Source organism: Rutidosis leptorrhynchoides, chromosome 1 (assembly GCF_046630445.1).
Source record: "Rutidosis leptorrhynchoides isolate AG116_Rl617_1_P2 chromosome 1, CSIRO_AGI_Rlap_v1, whole genome shotgun sequence".
NCBI lineage: Eukaryota > Viridiplantae > Streptophyta > Magnoliopsida > Asterales > Asteraceae > Rutidosis > Rutidosis leptorrhynchoides.
Genome location: NC_092333.1, coordinates 541,266,834 through 541,272,958, shown reverse-complemented (window position 1 = coordinate 541,272,958; position 6,125 = coordinate 541,266,834). Strand labels below are relative to the sequence as shown.

Genomic DNA, 6,125 nt, shown 5'->3' with positions numbered 1-6,125 from the left:
AGCTATATTTTTATATTATTTTTTTTTTTTAAGAAATAAGCAAGATAGATTTATATTAGCACGTGAGAAACATTACAATGATGATCAGGGGACCTAAATACAAGTCATAAAGGATCCCCAAGATTAGCCAGTCACATATAATATTACCAACCAAGAGATGTAACTCATCGACAAATTAAACATATAATTTGTTTAATCAACAATCATAAACATTCGAACGTCAAATTATTATTACCCTACACACTAAATCCCGTAAACCCAAACAGCATACCAGTAAAACAGTATACCAATAAATATATAATTTAGTACGGAGTACCTAGGGTTTTGTTCTACTTTCAATCATCTGCCCCATGGCCTCTCGAAGCTTCTACCTACCTTTTCACCTTCTTCATCGCCTTGCTCTAAGCTTACTTCCTGATGCTTTTTAGATTCCTACATGGTCGTAATATTTTCTTATGTTGATGGTTGTCGCGATAGGCTTTCCCGCGTCGGATTTCTGTTAGTTTGTTTAATCCGACTAATTCTACAAACATCCAGACATCTTCTTCCACATACAAACGCTTTCGTGAACGGCAATTTTTGTTTCGAATTTTTGATTTCTTCGCACTTTTAGAGGCTAATTTTTTGATAATCTTCCATTATACCAACGTTCGCTACTAAAATTGGGTATTTTGAACTTGCCGGTTAGCTGATTATGATTAGTTGCCGTTAATTGAAGCTTACTTTAAGTTATCGCTGTCGATTAATAGGTATATTGTTCAAGTACGTCCATTAATTTTTTTTTATTTTTATTTTTTATTTTTTTTTGTTTTACCTATTTTATGCTCTTTGGGCCTTTATTTGCTTTTCTAATGTTGTTGTTTTACGTGACCTAACTGCAGTTCGAATATTGCTTTTGTGAAGGTATATATCTTCTTTTCCTGTATTCTAATTTCATTATTTTTAATCAGATGTTTGTATCAGTTTTTTTCAGGATTATATATCTTTTGACTTACATCTGATGTTGTTGGTGGGTTGTTATATCACTGTTATGCAGTTGATTTTTATGTCTAATACTTTATGTAGTAGATTGTAACTTTTATTTAGTAACATGTTGTATAGAAAGAAACGTATGATTGGAAATTGTGGTGGTACTAGACCGGATGAATCATGCGATGTGTTTGGTGTGGAATCTACAGTGCCATCTCAGTCATTGCAGCCGGCCTCCAGTGATCGATGGTCAAGTATATGAGTTAGCTGATTTTGGAACGAATCCAACGAATGAAGTGATCACTGCTGCTAGCAATGTGTGATATTTCATCTGGTCATATAAGTTCATCGTCTGTTGGCGCACACATCTAAAAGTAAATGACAACGATAAAGTATTGGAAGCCAAAGTTTATCGTATTTAGATCGCTCGCAATCTGAGGTCAAACTTACCCACCGGATATTGTTGTATTGTATGCTACTTGATCCTTATGTAAGTAGCTTTATATTATAAATAACAATTACTCGCATATCATATAATTTCCCTTACATTATTTACTTACTGATGCTTTAATACTATAGCAACTAAACAACTAATGAACTTTTATTACATTAAATAGGGAAATGCAGTACAAGTAAATGTGAACTACAAAGACATTGCGCTTTTTGAATCGAAAATGAAGCTCGATTCAGCGTACAAGATTTCAAAATTTTTTGTTTAACAAACAAGCAAATGGAAGCAAATGATAGCAATCCCCATGTCACTGCGCTTCGGACAAATTACCAAGTTCGAAAACATACCCTCGAAAAACTTTTCAAACCACTACGTTGAATTCAACATGTACGAGTACATCAACAATTGTGTCACATCAGTTGGCTACCCTAATGGCATCACCACAGGTAATGTACTTAATAGATATTTAATTTATGTAACATGATGTTAAAAATTACTTACTTTGCTGTTACTAAACTACATTGGTTGTATTCAAAGCATCGGAGCTAATAAACCTTAAAGTAAATAATCAGGAAACACAGCACTGAATGAACATAGTAAAAGCACTGTTATTTGAACCCTGATATAGAAGAGTTCATCAAACGATAAATGAGTAAGTAAATATTCGTTATTCATTAGTAATTGTAAAGGAATTGGTACCCTCTAAACGCAATAATGACGCGACAACCTGAAAAATACAAGGTTAGTACAACATTAAGTAACAATTTATTATTAACAACTATTACTAACAGATTAAAAACAAACAGTTCACATGCCCAGGGATGATTACCGAAGTGCTAATTTTCTACAAGTCGGCGTTGATGATGATCATCAAGGTAGTTTCACTTAATTGACTGTAGTATCATGTTATGATTTTTCATTTCGCCCGCAATTATTGTATCGAGTTGAAAGATATTTTGAACGCGTATGGCGCTAAAATTTTTGGCTTAAATCAACAAGATGGATGGAGGTACGCAGTCTGCTGATAGTAGAGCGATTTACAATTTAAGATATGGGATTTCTCGCTCAACGGTTCAGGTACCAAATGAGCAACACATGGATTGTTTTTATGATACAAATTGAATGTTCATATTTTTTACCTTATTTATAAAATAGTGTGCATACATTTACATGTTTGTATTATGATCCCGTGTTTTTTGGTTTATATTGTGATGTAAACATTATGTGACACACCATAGAAAATGCTAATAAAATAGTAGTAGTAGATGTGACAAGCGTATCTCAGTCTTCATATAATTTTGGTGTTCATAGTGTATTGTTTTACGGCCATGAGATGAATTCAGTATGATCATGATATATGCAGGTGGCCGCCGATACCGTAAAAGTTCTGCAACCTCATTGGCTAAAAACCCCCTATCACTGTTATACTGTAGCAGTTTTTTTTTTCCTTCAGACTGCACATTCATCTACAGTCTCCATCGCCATCGAGCATCACCGTCACCATCGTCTACATCACCCACGACATCCACCTTCTCCTTTATTAAGCCACCTAATTTACTTCATTGCTTCTCCCAAAACAAATCGCTAAATCAAAGAAAAAAATGGCGGCTTCTGTGGCGATTTTTAAATTAAAGAAGGTCAAAGGAAACACTTCATCAATCTGTAAGTTACTTTAATTGTCTTCTCCTGTTGAATCAACTGAAGTAGGTTGAATCAAATTAAGTTACTTTTAATTGTCTTTTTTTTGTCAGAATTTTGTTCAATCCGGCCCTGACTTTGAATTGGAAAGTTTGATGATTTATGTGTTTGTCGATTTTCTTTTTTGACTGATATGTTTATCCTTTGTTATTTTATATTTTTATAAATTTGTTTTTTTGTTGTGTGTGTTAGGGGTCTAAGTATTAGCCTACATGATAACAAAGAAAACTGTTGTGGACCCAAATCAATATCAACAACTGATTGTATGAGAATGGGCCTCTAATACTATTTAAATAGTTATGAAACTGTAAAAAAAAAAAAAAATGCAAGTAGCTTAAACTACAATAGGACCCTCTGTTCAAGTTGCATTGAAAGGAGCTTTACCTGAAATTGCAGAATGACCAATGGAGGAAAAACAAAATATATAGAACAAAAGCAATCATATACAAACCATAGTGACAAATGTCAGCAAAGAAAAACACCAAAGGAAAATATAATTGACGAAAACCGTTATGAATAATATATAGCGAAAACACACTTAAAACCACAGGCCAATTGAATATGCAGTTATTTTTCCTTTATATCTGCATTTGTAGTGCTACCTAACCATCTTCTCTGTATATTAGACTTATATCATACTAAGATACCATAGTTGAATGAGTATATATTAAAATTTTTAATGATCTGAAGTGTTTTACCTCTTTCAATAACCGTTTGTTTTTCATCAGGAAAAAATTAAAAAACTGAGCCCTATGATGTTTGATGCTGACCAAGAAAGATTACTGTTACAAATGGTTTTGAAACTTCATATTGGTTCATATTTGTCAACTTAAAGTTATTGTTGCAATAGTTTTAAACAAGTCTCACACGGAACAATTCTTCATTCTTTTTCTCAGGTGCTCTCTACTTTGCTACCACCTACAAACTGAAAAAAAAACATGCTAACTTGATATTTTTTGCCTTCAGTTGATTACATATTCCATTGATTGATGTATTTTTGAGGTATTATCTCTGTAACATCTTTCGTTGAAATACATATAATTGTTTTCTAGGGTTTTGATTTAGTTAGTGGGATATAGTTCCTGTCATCGTCATTTACTAATACATTAACTGCTTTTGGTTGGTTTTATTTCGACCTAAAAAGAGTAACTGCTTTGGTATCTGAAAAGTAGGTACTATATGAAATGGATCATGAATATGTCATGGGAAATGCAAATATGATATACAGGTTTATGGTGTATATATATATTAATGTTAGATTAGAGAAAAGATGAAAACTAGATTCTTTTATATTTCAGTTGAACCTTTCATTAATTATGATTCTTCTTAATATTTGATAATGAATAATGATGCTGAAACTTTTAATGTTAATCGGCCTATTTAGGGTTACGATTTGTGTGACATGTAATTTTCTTTTAAACCTAACTTTATCTATCTATCTACTTCTTTTAATACTCTTATGATTTGTGTGCAGGTGCAGGTGCAGCGGCGGAACAGTGGCCACCGACGCCGGCAATATGGGATGAGGGTGAGTGATTTTGAGTTTAGTTGTAAAATAGTGAAGTTTAGTTTTTAAGAGAAAGAAGTGAGATTGGGTTTTAATTTCTTTTACAGAGATAGGGTGAATGAAATGAACAGGAAGGAGTATATGATACGACTGTTTTGGGGTACAAAAGCTTACTCTGCAAAAAACACAATCACCACCACTTTCATACTTTCCAATCTGGCCGTTTCAACAACTCCGATAAATCTCACGCCATCCATACACGTCTGTTAAACAAATTATCGACAGTAGCTTCATATATATCGACAGGTAACAAATTATCGTGTAATTATAATGTATGTAGTATTTTTATTAAATAAATGATTACATTGATGGTATCTGTTATAATGTTTGTTCATCTTCGTATATTGCTTTGTGTGCTTTGGTTAGGGGTTCATATACTCTATAACATGCTAAATTTTTTTGTGATATGTTAATCATACTATTTGCTTCGTTTAGGGGTTTTATGGATACAACAATAATAATATATACATGGCTTATCATAAACTGTATTTTTATTATTGACATTCAATTTAATTCGGTGGACCATTGATCTTGAATATACTTTAGTTTGATATTTAATTTAATAGACATAGATATTGAAAACAGTGTTAATGTCAATAATGATATGGTACATGCTAATAGATACTTGATGTTTGAGTATTTGAAAACTTATTTTATGAAATATGTTAAATGTTAATAGATAATGTTTGTTCGTATGCTGTTTTGTTTGCTTCGGTTATATATGAAGCGATGTTAATTTTCTTTTTATAAAACACATGTTTACTATTATTTGTTGGAATTTGGTAGCAATATGGCCATAGCCTGTGTTAAAAGGCAGGTTTTTGTTATTTGTTTTTTGTTTTGTGCTTCACATTACAATCATACATTGTTAGATAGTTTTAATTATTTTATTTTTTTGTTTTGATTATAGGTTTCTGTTTGAAATTAGTATCTACAGCTTCATTTTAAAATGACATAGTTGTTACTATTCCCTGTCCTTGATGGTCGTTTTCATTGAAAACCGAGTTGCACCCATGGCAGCTCACGTTCTTTTGGATGTGAACACATGAGTTTTGTATTGCATGGGCAACTAAGTTGCAGTTGTGGCACAATGAAAAAAATGAGTTGTATCTTAGCAGGGCATATCCCTTTGTTCTTGCCATTCGATCGATTGATGATTATATGTTCTACTAAATAAGTCAGTTTCCTTGCCTATGTTTATATATGTCCATAGAATAGTAATTTTCTCCCAAAGTTAAAAAACATTTAAGAAATGCAGATATTCTCCTTGATTGTTATTTTCATTGAAAAGTGATGTTGCTTTATATTTTCTTTATATGTTTCAGTAACTGAATATTGTCATGCCTTTTAATTTATCATGAAATCAAGTTTGTTGTGTCTTTCATGTGTTTAGTGTTTGAGTATTTGCATCCAACTTGCAAACAATGAGGATGGCATTTG

The 6,125-nt window shown here is 32.2% G+C and overlaps 1 long non-coding RNA gene across 5 annotated transcripts; it reads left to right on the top strand.

Moving 5' to 3' along the window:
• The first annotated feature begins 353 nt into the window (after positions 1 to 353).
• On the top strand, positions 354 to 6,125 carry LOC139878377 (uncharacterized). Of its 5 annotated transcripts, none has more exons than XR_011769285.1 (11): positions 354 to 749; positions 882 to 903; positions 1,102 to 1,459; positions 1,587 to 2,295; positions 2,420 to 2,497; positions 2,784 to 3,082; positions 3,847 to 3,912; positions 4,015 to 4,120; positions 4,593 to 4,646; positions 4,733 to 4,931; positions 5,596 to 6,125. It is a non-coding gene; the product is annotated as an uncharacterized lncRNA (long non-coding RNA). The 5 variants fall into 5 exon arrangements; XR_011769279.1 differs by having other exon boundaries at positions 3,847 to 3,931; XR_011769273.1 differs by lacking the exon at positions 3,847 to 3,912 and having other exon boundaries at positions 1,179 to 1,459.